A 15,934-nucleotide genomic window follows, 5' to 3' on the forward strand; every position below is an offset into this window, starting at 1 on the left:
AATTATGAGGAAGGTGAAGAGACAGGCTCTAGGTTTAACCTTCCCAAAGATGACTCTCAAAACTTCTCTGCAGAGCCCGGCCACCAACAGAACTGCGGCCTTCCGCAACCAGGAAGCTCCCTAACAAGATGGGAAGCTACTGCTTTTGTCCCAAACTGCAGAACCATGACACCCCTGCTAGATCTCAGAAGCCACTGTGGTCAGGAAGTTACTGCAACTGCTACAACCAGAACCACCCCTGTGCCCACTAGAATCCACACAAATTAAATGGCTTCCCCAACACTGCCTTTCAACACACACACAAAGCTACTGATGAGACACAGGGAAACTATCTCCGACTAGGCTTGCCCGCAAAAACAATAGAAAACGTAGGCTGTGTCTCACTGCCACCTTCTGAATCCCACATGAGTGTATCTGAATGGCCGAACTACGCTCACGTCCAGAACCCTCACTGCAAGGGCATTTGGGAAGCACAGTTTTAATTGTCCAGCCTCTGCAGTACACAAAACATTCTAGAAGGCAGTTGCACTGGCTGGGCACCGTGGCTACGCCTGTAATCCCAGCACTTTGGGAGGCCAAGGCGGGTGGATCAGCTGAGGTTGGGAGTTTGAGACCAGCCTGACCAAGATGGAGAAACCCCTGTCTCTACTAAAAATACAAAATTAGCCAGGCGTGGTGGCACATGCCTGTAATCCCAGCTACTCAGGAAGACTGAGGCAGGAGAATCGCTTGAACCCAGGAGGCGGAGGTTGGGGTGAGCCAAGATCGTGCTGTTGCCCACCAGTCTGAGCAACAAGAGCAAAACTCCATCTCAAAAAAAAAAAAAAAAAAAAAAAAGCAGTTGCATTAAATGTTGAGCATCGATACACTGTATTTGTCACTCTTTAACAATTACAGAAATGAAAACATGGGTTTTATTTTGAAAAAGCATATTTACAAACTGTACACAAGAGTAAATTTTTTTAACCAAAAACAAATGCACATTCAGAAGTGGGTAAATTAGTAATGCAGGAATTTTCAACAAGGGTTTATGGGTACTGAGATCAACCCAAAATAATGAGGGTTAAGAATTATATATTTCTGGCCGGGCATGGTGGCTCAAGCCTGTAATCTCAGCACTTTGGGAGGCTGAGGCAGCAGGAAGATCATCTGAGATCAGGAGTTTGAGACCAGCCTGGCCAACATGTATCTATTTATGTGACATCCAAAGCACACTAATCAGTACATTGATTAGAACATGAGGAAGAGCAAAAGATAGCCAGTTTTACCCAATAATGACATGAAAGCTAGGTGAAGACTTCTCTGAAGACTAGAACTGAGAAGGGAAACTATGATTTCATCAATAGAATGGGTTAAAGATGCAGCATGATCTTGCCAGTCTGCAGGAATTGGATCTGCATGCATGAGCAGTTGGAATCAGCATGCTTCCAAAAAGATCAGAAGGCCTTCGTGTAGAAAAGTAATGCAAAACAGAAACCACAGCATCTTCTGTTCTTTTTCGTCATTTGAGAAGCCATTCTAGGACTACTTGGGTGTGAGTGGAAGCACATCCTTGGGACACTGCCCAAAGGCAGAGTAGGAAGTATGAGAACTGGGACAGTTATTTGTGCTACAAGAAAAGAGCAGCTTACAATAACAGTTTCTGGGAATTCAAAATCAAATGACCGGGGAGACTCCAAGACACACTCTTCCAAGGCTCTCAGAAGCTGGATGAGCACTTATAAAGAAAAGCATTCCCTATGACCAAAACACAGAGATCACTGATTACAACAGAGACAGGGGGTGCAAAGGAGCAGAAAGACACGGCAGAAATTATCCTGCGGGGAACCCTCCCAAAGCCTCATGCAGTTCGTGATGGAAGTCAGAAGTCCAACTGAGAAGCAGAGCATGAAACAGGGGTCTGGGTCCTGGTGGCGGTGCAGAGTGCAGTTCCCTGATGTCCCCCCGCATCAAGGTCAATCCCGTTGTGCGTTGAGGGGAAGCAGAACCAATTGTTTGAAAGCTTTGAGTTACTTACGACTTTCAGCATAGACATGAACTGTTTTAATATTTTCATTTATTTACGTATTTCACATTTTTAAAAAGTATCTGGCATGTGTCAAGTAATATGAAAAACAGGATACTTTAAGAGGTTTATACTTTTATGAGGACCTAAGATAGGTAAAGGAGCAATTGGATTATAAGGTGTACTTGCTCTTATAAGGGAAACATAGAGGGTTGTACGGGAAACCTATCTAGACTCAGAGTGGAGGATGTCAAAGAAAGCTGGCTGGCAGAGCGGACTAACTGAGCTGCAGGGAGGAGGAGAGTTAGCAGGAGAGGGCAGACGACTGGGGAGTGCTAGAGTAGGAGGGGAAAGAGGATTCGGGAACAGGGATGAGCAAGTGCAAAGCCTTGAAGGGGAGAGAGGACAGCACGTTCAAGGAATTTATAAAGTAATTCTGAGTGGTTGAAATGCAGAATTTAGGACAGGTGTGGTGGCTCAACCTGCAATCCCAGCTCTTGGGAAAGATGAGGTGGGAGGATCACTTGAGGACAGGAGTTTGAGACCAGCCTGAGCAACATGGTGGGACCCCCCCCACCACTACCCCACCCCAGCCCCCACTCCCTGTCTCTGAAAAAAGAAAAAGAAAAAAACTAGCTGGGTGTGGTGGTGCAAGCCTGTAGTCCCAGCTACTCCAGAGGCTGAGGTGGGAAGATTGCTTAAGCCCGGGAGTTTGAGGGCACAGTGAGCTATGATCGCACTATTGCACTCCAGCCTGGGTGACGGAGCAAAACCTGTCTCAAAAAAAAAAAAAAAAAAAAGTGCAGAATTTGAGTGGAAGTGGCAAGAAATGAGGCTAGTGAAGCATAAACCAGCTGATAACGATCTTGAGAGCCACAGTACAGAGTTGGGTTTTATCTGGAGGGCAGTGGGAAACTAGGGGAAGGACTTTAAGCTGGAGAGTGACACCACGTAAACTTTGAATGACCGTGGTGACAGCAATGTGGAGAATAGACCGGGTTGGGGTGGGGTTGGGGCACGATGGGAAGAAGAGAACCCAATCAGAGGTGGTTGCACTTACACGGGGTGATGATGTGGCCTGAACTAGGTCGATAACAGTGAGGAGAAAGAAAAATGAACATATTCTAGAAACCAAACCCTGAACAGACTCTTAACACTGCCCGGCCATCCTGGCAAGCATGACTTCTCACTCTCCAAGACAAACATCCCAAGCTTTCATCTCTCCACACTTCAGCTCCCACTCCTCCACCTCAGCTATCTAATGTAGTCGAGAAAATAGAAGCCTTTAGAGAGGATTTCCCTTTTCCCTTACATCATACCTGTCTGCTTCTGTGTCTATCTTCCCCTCCTCCGCTCCTGAACCACCGCCTTCTCAAGGACTCTCTCTGTTCCTTCAGTTCTCTCCTCTTCTGTATCCTTTCGTCGCTCTCCCTCTCTGTCTCTTTCTCCATATCACACACCCCGGTGTTCTCCATCTGGAGAGACGCTTTTCCTTACACTTCAGCCATTTCCTATTATACCCTATTAATCCTTCATACCCTGGGGCTGCCTCTTTCCCAGCTCACCTGGGTTCATTCTACTCCTTGCGCCTACACTTCAGCCACACTGGCTCCAAACACTCCAAGCCTTTTCACCTGAGGGCCTTTTCACCTACAGCCAGGTGAAAAGGCTGTAGATGTCAATTTGTTAAGGTGAAATCACACTGGATTAGGGTGAACCCTAAATCCAATGACTAGTATCCTTGTAAGAGGAGAGGACACACAGAGATAGAGACATGGAGGGAATGTGACCATGTGGAGGTGGAAACTGGAGTGATGTGTCCATAGGCCAAGGAATGACAAGAAGAGTCAGTTTTGATTGAGGAGAAAGGAAAAAAAAAATGGTTAGGCAGACAGGGTGGCTCTTCGGTTGAATCCTTTCAAACAAAAGAACAGCCGGCAGGGACAGATAAGGGAATTTGCACAGGAGGGCTTACCTGAGACATGCCACAGCCATATAGATAAGAAAGGCTGCACAGGTGACTTGCCCAGACATGCCCGCAATGGAAAATTCCATTCCCTGACACATGTGCAGTAAGGGGAACAAAGCAATATGGAATAACTCAAGCTAAGGGCCCACACGCGCATTAGGAAGATGGGGTGGAGCTACCAGAAATTCGTGCCTTAGGCAAATGAGACACCCAGCCCTCATTGATTTCCTATAAAAGCCTTTGTACGCAATTGTGAAAATGGCAGCCCTCTTCTGGGTACCCTCTCTGCAGCAGAGAGCTTCTTTTCCCTTATTAAACTTTTGCTCCAACCTCACCCATTGTGTCCACCGTCCTGAGACAAAGAACTCTGGATGATACCTTATAATGAGAAACTGCTACATTGTGGTACATTGGTGAGACTGTAACAGTTGGAGGGAATTTGTTACTGCAGCCCTAGGAAATTAATACATCATTCTTCACCCATGACTCATCCCTTCTCAGGCATCTCTTCCTAAGGAGGTCCTTCCCCGGCCAGCTTACCTAAGAGTATTGCTATTTTTCTCCTTTGTTAAAACTAGTTTATTTTCTTTATAGCCCTTAGCATGAGTGGAAGTCATACAGGTATAGTTTCATTTTTAGTTTTGTTATCTGTTTCACACGCTAAACTGTAAGCTCCCAGAGGGCAGAGACCATTATCTACCTTTCTAGTACTGGCCTGAAACATGGTCAGTATCCAGTAAATGTTTGACAAACTAGTGAAATAGTGAATGAATGAATGAATGAATGGGATATTGAGAAGCTAGAGTGGATAGGACTTGTGACTGGTTTGATGTGAGGGGAAGGGGCTGCAGGGGCAGAAATTCCAGGTTCTGGCTTGAGTCCTTGGTGGATTTGGGTGTCCTGAGCACAAGAGGAAGAGCAAGTTTAGAAGAGGGATAATGAGCTCAGTGTTGGAGTTTTGAGTCTCAGGTGCCCATGGGGCATTAAAAATAGATGTCCAGTAGCTGGTAGCCCTGTTCCTGCCTTTCTCTGCTCTCACTTCTACCCCCTCCTCAGTCTATCTGCAACACAATAGCCAGAAGGAGCCTTTAGAAATACAAGCAGATGACATCGCCCTCTGCTTATCATCCTCTGATAGTGCTAACATCTTATTTATTTATTGTCTGACCTCCCCTATTCTAGTGACCTCTATGCTTCATGAGGATGGGATTTTTGTCTGTTTTGTTCACTGCTTGTACGTCTAGCACCTACAACAAGTGTCTGGTACACAGGAGTGGTCAGCAAAATATTTGTGTAATAGATAGATGATACTCCAGTAGGAATCTGGATTATGGGTCTGGCACTCAGTAGTGAGTTCTGGTCTAGAGATGAGGACTGGAGGCCACCAACAGATAGATGGTACATGAAACCCTTGCAGTGGATGTGACCTCCCATGGGAAGGACATAGAGTAGGAATAAATAAGGGGCAAGGAAAGGGCCCTGAGAAACATCAATCTTTAAGAGAAAGGCAGAGGTGAGGCCAGGTGCGGTGGCTCATGCCTGTAATCCCACCAGTTTTGGAGGCCAAGGAGGGCAGATCACTTGAGTTCAGGAGTTCAAGACTAGCTTGGCCAACATGGTGAAACCCCATCTCTACTAAAATACAAAAATTAGCTGGGTGTGGTGGCACACGCCTATAATCCCAGCTACTCAGGAGGCTGAGGAAGGAGAATCTCTTGAACTCGGGAGGCGGAGGTTGCAGTGAGCCGAGATGGTGCCACTGCACTCCAGCCTGGGCAACAAAGCGAGATTCCATCTCAAAAAAAAAAAAAAAAAGAAGAAGGGCAGAGAAAGTGATGTCCCCAAAAGAAAGAAGAAGCCTGTGTGATACCAAAAGACCAAGAGGAAAGGGCATTTCAGAGAGGGGGTGATCCAAAGTCAAAGCCACTGTGAAGAAGCGGTGTAAGAACAGAGATGTGAGGGTGGTTTCCTAGGATGACAGTGGAGAGTCCGATTTCAGTCTGGAGGAATGAGTGGGAAATTAGGACGTGAAGACAGGAGCTGAGCCACTGACATGGACAACTCACCAAGAAATCAGACTGAGAAGGAGAGTGAGGGTGATTACCGAAGGAGAACTTGGGGGTCAATGTGGATGTTTTGGTTTAATGATTGGAGCCCGTGGAGCCAGCTTAAATGCGGATGAGGAACAAGTGAAGGAAACAGCTTTCAGACACAAGTGAGGGATGGAGATGCCTGACAGAGTGCAGAGAACAGGATATAAAACAGGTAAAGCAGAGGAAGCCCTTTTGTGAAGCAGAGATACAGAAAGATGGGGCAGTAGCATATGACAACAAGCACTTATTTCTTACTTACACACCTGTGATAAGACTAGAGTTTGGCTGACCCAGGTTAGGCACAGCTGGGCTTGGCTTCAGGCTATTTAGAATGTCTCATTTCCCGGGACTGGCCGAGCAGGATGTCTTTCTCATTGCCATGACAGAAGCCAAGAGGGAAAACCCAACTATGCAAGCACATCTCTATGCAGTGTGTTTGGGCAGTAGCAAGTAGGTCTGAGTGCCTCATAAATAGGAGTGAAGGCTACAGAGATGGGGAGAGTGTGGGATGGCCGGTGGGGCCGTCTACAGAAGGGCGTTGTATGCCATGCTCAGGGCTTTGAACTTTATAAGAGAGTGGAAGCAACATGAGGCCAGAGGAACATATGGGTTTGGGGTATTCAGGGTTACCCAATGTGTATTTAGCCCTCCAAATAGCAGCCAGATGCCAAACAAATAATGAGAACCTGTTCCATTGACAGCATGCTTCCTCTTTCAGGATACCTTGCCCAAACCTGAAAGAGCGATCTTTTGAGATGACTTTACAGTTGCCCTTTCCCAGAGGATCGTTGGCTTCTCTCTTCTAACCAGCTCCAGGGTATTGAACAGTGACCTCTCCATGCTGAGATAGGGCTGCATTAACATCTTCAAGGCCTCTTCACTCCTGCCTGTGGCAGCCAAGGAGTGGTGTGTCCCTGTAGGCCCCCATGCTAACTTAGGCTTGGTCTTCAACATGACCTTCAATTTATCCCTGAATTGGAGTAGAGAGGATTCTGCCTTTCTCCATATACCATCTGTAGGAACCTGAGTTAGCCTGGCAGAGAAATACACATGATCTCTTTGGAATGCTTGACGCCCTTGGAGGCTGGTGATAATGGCAGTCCCCAACATTGACAGGGTCATCTCTCAACATCACTGTGTGTTCTGGATGGTATTTGATAACCACCAGGAAAGAGAAGGAGACCTCAGCATCATGATGCTGTTTCTTCCTGGATTGTTCACATGCTCTTGCCTTTCCTTCCATAACTCAGAGCTAGTGCAGGGGTGGGTGCCTGTGGTTCAGACAGTCCCTCTGTTCCCAGATCCTTTGTGCCCTGGCATTGTGCTTGCAAGATGCGACATTGCTTTCCCCCATCTCATATGCTGGCCAGAAGCAGGACATCCCAGCATCCCAAAGTTCCATAGGTCCACATGAGAAACACTCCATTTACTACTACTTTTCGGCTACAATCTTATTTCTTTGCCTTTGGAGACTGGCATAAAGCTTCCCACATCGTTCTCTACCTACGCATTCAGAATGAAGTGTGTAATTTTTTGGTAAATTGTGATGTTTCTAGGGCAGGTCAGTGATCCACACTGAGCTTTCAGACATTCCTCACTAAGCCTGTTGTCCAGCACGCCTTTGCATTGTACTGACATAACCTGTTTGCTTTCTTGAGATGACTGAGTGTTTCCCTGGTTATTAAGGTGGAGCTTGGCCAGCCCACTCCAGCCTTCTGAATGTGCAGAGCCCTTGCTTTCTGTGTCTTAAGGCATCCTTCCAGGAGCACTAGCCTTGGGTGAGGAGCTAGGGTGTGGCATGTGTTTACGAGTTCATGATCCCATCTTTCTTTCTCATTTGGGAGACCCCTGCAAGGTGTTGGACCTGACCTCTCTGGGCGTCAGCTTCATCTAGAAAATGTAGGCAATAATATTTCCTCTATAGGATGCTGAGGGGATTCGATGACATAATAAATGCAAACTGGCCCCTGCTAAGTGCTCATTCAGAATCTATTGCTGTTATTATACCACAAGCCAGGACTAGGCACTGGTTTTCCCCTGACTGTTACTCCCTTCTGTCTTATTCCATTTGGGATGCTAGAACAGAATAACATTGAGTGACATATAAGCAATAGACATGAATTTCTCAGGAGTCTGGGAAGTCCAAGATCAAGGTGCTGGCAGACTCAGTGTCTAGTGAGGGCCCGTTTCCTGGTTCCTTGAGGAGTGCCGTGGTGCAATCTCAGCTAACTGCAAGCTCCACCTCCCGGGTTCACGCCATTCTCCTGCCTCAGCCTCCCAAATAGCTGGGACTACAGGTGCCCGCCACCACGCCCGGCTAATTTTTTTGTATTTTTAGTAGAGATGGGGTTTCACCGCGTTAGCCAGGATGGTCTCGATCTCCTGACCTCGTGATCCACCCGCCTTGGCCTCCCAAAGTGCTGGGATTACAGGCGTAAGCCACTGCGCCCGGCCGGGAGTCCTTTTTATAAGGGCACTAATCCCATTGATGAGGGATTCCCCATCATAACCTAATTACTTCCCAGAGGCCCAGTCTCCAAATACCATCACCTTGAGGATTAGGATGTCAACACAGGAATTTGGGGGAAACACAAGCATTCAGTCATAGCACCTTCTTTCCCTTATTCCTGGACAATTTATTTCCCTTCTGGCTCAAACTCTGTTAGACTCAGCCTGTGGGCCACTGTGTGCTGCCCTCCCTTTCCAGCCAGAGTGGCAGTAGTGACAGCTTGACCACTCCCAGGGTCATGGATCCAGGTCACTTCTGCTGCTGCTGTCACCCCAGCAGACAGAGGAGTCCACTGGCTGGATTGTTCTCTCAGGCGGGGGCGCTGGCCTCCCCAGTGGCTGCACAGAGACAGGTAATGCAATCCACAGTGCAAAAAGGTAAATCACTTATGGGCCAGACTCTAGCCAATGGAAGACAGGGATGGAAGGCAACTCTTGGGATCATTTATCTCCCTTTCTCCTCCTGGACAGACTGTGATGCAGTTCACATAGTCTTTCTAATGAACCCCCCAAGATTGAGCAATCAGTGGCACCTGTTTCAAAGCTGAGACCAGCTCAGTAACATGCTCCCATATTTATCTCACTGCTTCTCTGCCTCACTTGATTTGCCCCTCACTTCTGCTTCCCTACAATTGTACCCTGCACCCCAGTAAAGGGTAACCATGTAAACTATTGCCTTTGACACTGCCTTTTAGAGGACTTGGGCCAAGATGCACAGAAAATTTTTACCTAGCATACCTGGCAGGTGATCATAAATATGACACAAAGACATGGGAGGACAATGATGAGCAGAGGATAAGGAGCTCACCATGTCATGGCCAGTCTTTCCACCGTGGGTTTGAGCACTCTTTTCTCTGTGAGTTGGTTTGCATTCATGTATGTTGGTTTTGGTCTTTCTTCCTGGAACACATGGTGTGAGTCCACTACTCCTCTACTAATAGTGCTTTTCATTTTTTATCCACAACAATGGCCTTCCTCAGTCTTCTCCAAGTTAGACACAGCTAATCTCTTCATTCATTAAAAAGTGGTTTCCAGGCTCACACCTCCCATTGTTGTCACCTTCCAGGGCCATGGTGTCCAAGATCAATGTTCCTCTTGAAAGGCAGCTTCCAAAAAGAGATCCAATGTTGCAGGTGTAAACTGAACAGGACAGAGGCTGCGTGTGCTGTACTTTGGCCCCTCCCTTTGCTGACAACTGCATTAGATTATCCATCAACTCTCACCTGATCCACTGCATTTGAAGCATTGTGATCACCTCATTAAATAGCAGAGGGGAGCCAGTTTTCAAAAAAAAAATAATATTTATTACATAACACCCTTTCAAAGTTTCCTAATCTAGAAAACTGGGCAGTACATTGACATCATAGAAAGAAAATTCATGAATTTTGGAGTCCAGTGAAATTGGATTTGAATCTAGGCTCTCACTGGGAAAATTGGATAGCCAAATGCAGAAGAATGAAACTGAACCCCATCGCTCCCCATATACAAAATCAACTCAAAGTGGATTAAAGACTTAAACATAAGACCCAAAACTATAGAAATACTAGAAGAAAACCTTAAAAAAAAACTCTCCCAGACATTGGTCTAGGCAAATAATTTGTGACTAAGTCCTCAAAAACACAGACAACAGAGACAAAAATAGATAAATTGGACTAAACTAAAAAGCTTCTATACAGCAAAGGGAGCAATCAACAGAGCGAAGAGAGAACCTGTTGAATGGGAGAAAATATTTTGCAAACTATTCATCTGAAAGAAACTAATATCCAGAATATACGAGGAACTCAAACAACTCAACAGGAAAAAAAGGTCCTATTAAAAAGTGGGCAAAGGAAATGAATAGATAGTTCTCAATAGAAGACACACAAATGGCCAACAGGCATGCGAGGTATATTTTTTGAATGCTCAATATTACTAATCCTCAAAGAAATGCAAATCTAAACCACAATGAGATAGCACCTTAACCCCATCAGAATAGCTACTACTAAAAAGACAAAAATTAACAGATATTGGTGAGGATGTGGAGAAAAGGGAACTCTTACACATGGTTGGTGGGAATGTAAACTAGTACAGCCACTATGGAAGACTGTATGGAGATTTTTCACAAAACTAAAAATAAAATTACCATTTGATTCAGCAATCCCACTACTGGGCATCTACCCAAAGAAAATGAAATTAATGTATCAAAGGGATACCTGCACTCACATATTTATTGCAGCACTATTCACAATAGCAAAGCAATAGCAAAGATATGGAATCAGCAGATGAATGGGTAAAGAAATGTGTTTTATATACACAATGGAATACTATTCTGCCATAAAAATAATGAAATCCTGTCATTTGCAGCAGCATGGATGGAGCTGGAGGCCATTATGTTAAGTGAAATAAGCCAGGCACAAAAAGACAAGTATTGCATGTTCTCACTTAATATGAGGGAACTAGAAAATTTGATCATATGAAGGAAGGAAGTGGAAAAATAGCTAACAGAGACTAGGAAGGATGAATGGGGTGAGCGAGGAAGAAGAAGAGAACTGGGTCAAAGGGTACAAACATACAGTAGTAAAACAGAAGGAATAAATTCAATGTTTGATAGCAGAGTAGTGTGACTATACTTAACAAAAATGCATTGTACTTCGACACCCTGAAAACCCTGACTTGATCATTGTGCATTATATACACGGAACAAAATTTCTCATGTGCCCCATAAATTTGTATGAATAACTAGAAAACAAAGCTTTGTGACCTTAGGCAAGTGACAATTTCAATGAGCCTGTTTTCTCTTCTTTAAAATAGCAATATTGAAATCTACCCCACAATACTACTGTTAGCATTAAATTAGATAATATAATAGTGAGTGTTCAATAAGTGGTGGACTTGACCATCCCAACTCACTGAGCCTCTGCTTCCTTAAGGGTGGCTTTGAGACACAAAGTGCTCTGGACTGGACGTGAAGAAACTTGGATGCTGGTCCCGATTTTCTTTCTTCACATAGCATGAGGACTATGATTTCTGTTCTACATAGTCTTTAGGGCTAATGTGATATCAAAGAGATAGTGCAGATGGAAGTGACTTAAAAAGGGGTAAGGTAAACATAAGGACCTTTATTTTATTTTTACTTAGCTGATATTTCAAGTGCATTTGCTGTGGGTCAGGCACTGTGCTAGGCAGAGTGGATACAGTAGTGTAAAAACTAACCACAACCCATCCTCTGCCACATCGCGACTGTAAGGAGGCTAGGGCTAGTGTCTCCATTTATTCATGGGGTTGGAGGATGTTTTCAAGCCTTCTTTTTATGGATAGGCCCAGCTAGATTTCAGCTTGGCTTTTCAGGCCAACCAACCTCTAATCTGAAATAAGTTACCTGCTAGGGCTACTTTCTGGGTTGTGTGGGGTGAAGCCACCAGCAGATGGTAATTCTGTTCTTGCAAAGCACTGAGTTTGCAAGAACTGTGCAACCTTCTAGTTCAGCAACCTTACCCAAATTCCTGAACTTCCCTGAGCCTCATTGCTACCCTGTAGAATGGGCACATTCCCTATGTGGGAATATACTTTGGTAATAAACATGACAGTTGATACTCCATCTATTTCATTCCTTCACCATTGTATAATGGCAGAATTACCATCTGAAGAAACAGAGATGCTTCCAGAAGCTATTTTAAAACAGGAGGGTAATTTTGATACTGTGGATTATAAACAAGAAAACTGGATGAAACTAATTACTGCAGTAAAAAATTCATGATGGGGCGGGCGCAGTGGCTCACGCCTGTAATCCCAGCACTTTGGGAGGCCAAGGCAGGCGAATCACGAGGTTAGGAGTTCAAGACCAGCTTGGCCAACATGGTGAAACCCTGTCTCTACTAAAAATATAAAAATTAGCTGGGCGTGCTGGCAGATGCCTGTAATCACAGCTACTCAGGAGGCAGAGGTTGCAGTGAGCCAAGATCACGCCACTGCACTCCAGCCCGGGTGAGGGTGCGAGATTTTCTCAAAAAAAAAAAAAAAATTATAATGGTTGTTTGAGTTGTTTTCTTTCCAATAGACTGTGGGCTTCTCTAGGGTAGGGACTTTGATAGGCCTGGCACATAGTAGGCATGCAAGCAGTGCTTACCTTGATGCATAGAAGTTTGTCAGTCAGTGAATAAAGAAAGCAGTATTCTAAGCAAAGTGCAATGTTCTGGACCCAAAAAAATGGCACTGCGTGGTTAGGAAAAATGAGAAGTTAAAAAATGCAAAGGATATAGGCAAGAATTTGTGGAGCTAAGTTTAGGGCGAATGATACCATCTTGACAGTGAAGAGTCTTTTATGTCATAGTAAAGATTTTTTTAAATTAATAGACTTTATTTTTTTGAACAATTTTAGATTTATAGAAAAATTGGTCGGAAAATACAGTTTCCATCCTCTCTTACCCCCTTTCTCTTCCCCGCTAGTTTTCCCCATTAATATCTGGCATTAGTGTGATACATTAGTTACAATTGATGAATCAATATTGATACACTATTATTAACTAATATCTATAGTTTACATTAGGGTTCACTCTTTGTGTTGTTCAGTTTTACGGGTTTCGACAAATGCACAGTGTCATATACCCACAAGTGTGAATCACACAAAAACAACTTCACTGCCCTAAAAATCTCCTATTTTCTACCCATTAATCCTCCTCCATCTTCCCTGAAACCCTTGGCAACCATGGATCTTTCTACTGTCTATATTTTTGCTTTTTACAGAATGTCATATAGTTGGAATCATATAGTATGTAGCCTTCTCAGAATTACTTTTTCTTTTTTTAAAAAAATATTTTATAGAGACAGAATCTCGCTTTGTCACCCAGGCTGGAGTACAGTGGGATGATCATAGCTCACTGCAGCCTTGAACTCCTGGGATCAAGAGATCCCCCCACCTCTGCCTCCTGAGTAGTTTGGACTATAGATGCTGGTTACCATGCATGGCTAATATTTTTATTTTGTAGAAACAGGGCCTCGCTACATTGCCCAGGATGGTCTCAAACTCCTGGCCTCAAGTAATCTTCCCATTTCATCCTCCCAAAGTACTGGGATTACAGGTGTGAGTCACACTGTGCTTGGTCCAGACTGGCTTATTTTACTTGGCAATGATCATGTAAGGCCCCTGTAAGTCTTTTCGTGGCTTGATAGCTCACTTCTTATTACAGACTAATATTCCATTATTTGGATGTACTTGAGTTTGTTTATCCATTTGCTTATTGAAGGATATCTTGGTTGTTTTCAAGTTTTTGACAATTGTAAATGTCAGGTTTTTGTGTGCGCATAAATTTTCAACTCATTTGTGTAAAACACCAAAGAGTGTGATTGCTGGGTCATAGGGTAAGACTATGTTTAGCTTTGTAAGAAACTGCCAAACTGTCTTCAATAGTGGCTATACCATTTTGTATTCCCACCAGCAATAAACGAGAGTTCCTGTTGCTCTATATCCTCACCAGGATTTGATGTTGTCAGTGTTTTGGTTTTTATCCATTCTAATAGATATGTAATGGTATCTCACTGTTGTTTTAATTTGCAATTCCCTAATGTTGAGCATCTTTTCATGTGCTTATTTGCCATCTCTATATCTTTTTTGTTGAGATATCAGTTCAGATCTTTCACCCATTTTTAAATTGGGTTGTCTGTTTCCTTACCGTTAAATTTGAAGAGTTCTTTGTGTATTTTGGATACAAGTGCTTTATCAGTTAGGTGTTTTGCAAATATTATCTCCCAGTCTGTGGCTTGTCTCTTCATTCTCTTAACAGTGTCTTTTGCAGAGCAGAAGTTTTTAATTCTAATAAAGTTCAAATTTTTGATGTTTTCTTTCATGAATCATTTTTTTGTGTGTGTTGTATCTAGAAAGTCATCACCCAATCCAGTGTTGTCTAGATTTTCTCATATGTTATCTCTAGAAGTTTAATAGTTTTGCATTTTACTTTAGGCCGATGATCCATTTTGAATTAATTTTGCAAAAGGTGTAAGAATTACATCTAGATTCCTTTTCTTTTTCCTTTCTTTGCATGGTCCAGTTGTCCAAGCACCATTTGTTGCAAAGAATGTCCTTTCTCCACTGAATTGCCATTACTCCTTCGTCAAAAATCAGTTGGCTATACTTGTCTATTTCTGTGGGTCTATTCTGTTTCATTGATTTATTTGTCTGTTCTTTCACCAATACCATACTGCCTCGATTACTGTAGTTTTATCATAAGTCTTGAAGCTGGCTAGCGTCAGACCTCTGACTTTTTCTTCAATGTTGGGTTTAGTCTTCTTGGTTTTATTTGCCTTTCAATATAAACTTTTTTTTTTAACTCAAGATTTTATTGTCTTCCTAATCAAACAAAAGATGACACTTAGAACTGGATCACTTGGCCCTCACTCTTCTTACCTCCTCCCCATTCAAAACGCTTGCATCTCTTCATAGCCAGCATTCTTTTAGGTCTGCAGATGGGCTCAATGCACTCAAGCCTTAGCACAATCTTCTTCGTAGTTTTAGCCTTTTTCCAGAAAATCCGCTTAGTCTGCCCACCACAGCCACTCTCCTTCCTGTCGTAACGCCTCTTTCCCTGGGCCTACAGAGAATCCTTGCCCTTCTTGTACTGTGTCACTTTGTGGGGTTGGTGCTTGCCTCACTTCTTACAGAAAGTCCAGTGGGTTTTAGGAACATTCACCATGTTTGCAGGAGTGCTATCAGTAAGGGAAAAAAAAAAAAAAAAAAAAAAAAAAAAAATATATATATATATATATATATATATATATATATATATAAACTTTCCAGTCAATTTGTTGATACTCACAAAATAACTTGCAGGGATTTTGATTAGCATTGCATTAAATCTATGGATCATGTTGGGAAGAACTGACATCTTAATAATATTTAGCCTTCCTATCCATGAGCATGGAATGTCTTTCAATTTATTTAGCTCTACATTGATTTCTTTCATAAGTTTTTTAGTTTTCCTAACATAAATGTCATACACATTTGTTAGATGTATACCTAAATATTTTATTTTTTTGGTATGTTAATGCAAAGATGTTTAACTTTGTATTATAGGTGATAGCAAGTCAAAGAGGTTGCTACACAAGAGAATAATATTATACATTTATTTTTGAGAAGATGGTTCCACTAACAGTGTGGAAGTTGGACTAGATCTGGGTAAGACTGGAGGTAGGAAGACCAGTTAAAAGAATTTTTTTTTAATGTGTACAAACAGAAGTAAAGGCTTTAACCGAGGAATTGGCAGATATGGATAATAGTAAGTCTCATTCAAGAAATAAGGCAAATAGTAAGGATTATACTATTTAGTAAGGTTCTTTTCCTGAGAAGCCTAGGCAGACAGACATTCCAACAGCCTTGATGACTCTACA

At 43.2% G+C, this 15,934-nt stretch overlaps 1 pseudogene; it reads right to left on the reverse strand.

Annotated features, from left to right (window-relative positions):
* Positions 1-14,919: 14,919 nt before the first annotated feature.
* LOC107968175 (large ribosomal subunit protein eL42-like) lies at positions 14,920-15,240 on the reverse strand (annotated as a pseudogene).
* Positions 15,241-15,934: the final 694 nt, after the last annotated feature.

The sequence above is a fragment of the Pan troglodytes genome, chromosome 15 (assembly GCF_028858775.2).
Source record: "Pan troglodytes isolate AG18354 chromosome 15, NHGRI_mPanTro3-v2.0_pri, whole genome shotgun sequence".
Lineage (NCBI taxonomy): Eukaryota > Metazoa > Chordata > Mammalia > Primates > Hominidae > Pan > Pan troglodytes.